Genomic DNA, 487 nt, shown 5'->3' on the forward strand with positions numbered 1-487 from the left:
AAAATTGAGCAAGAAAGAAATTCACCCTGGGTGAGCTGGCCCCCACGGATACAGGGTGACCCAAAAGCCTAGCAAAAACCAGGCGTTATTCCATCTATTTTACAGGTTAGACGGGAGATATTTATTACTTTTGTCAGGTATTTCATATTTTTGATAGACAATGAAACCCATAATACTCCCATATGGTGGGAATGCATTTTTATCCTTAGACCATTCGTATTTTTAAAAAAGCAATTTCATGTGTCACATACCCAGTTTTTATGAGGGTTAGGGAGGGGTAGGATCTTAAAGTTCGATAGGGGGCGCTTTTTAAAACCACCATCGTCACTGTTGATTTGCGGGTTTTGGTAGTTTTTATTATTCCATTTTCGTAGCTATTTTCGAAAATTCCCATTTTTTACCGTTGATGGGTTTTGGTCAGCCATATTCCTTACTGGGGGGGGGGTAAAATCAACATGAGATTAAAAAAAAAACCCCAAGAGTGCAG

Source organism: Penaeus monodon, chromosome 28 (genome assembly GCF_015228065.2).
Source record: "Penaeus monodon isolate SGIC_2016 chromosome 28, NSTDA_Pmon_1, whole genome shotgun sequence".
NCBI lineage: Eukaryota > Metazoa > Arthropoda > Malacostraca > Decapoda > Penaeidae > Penaeus > Penaeus monodon.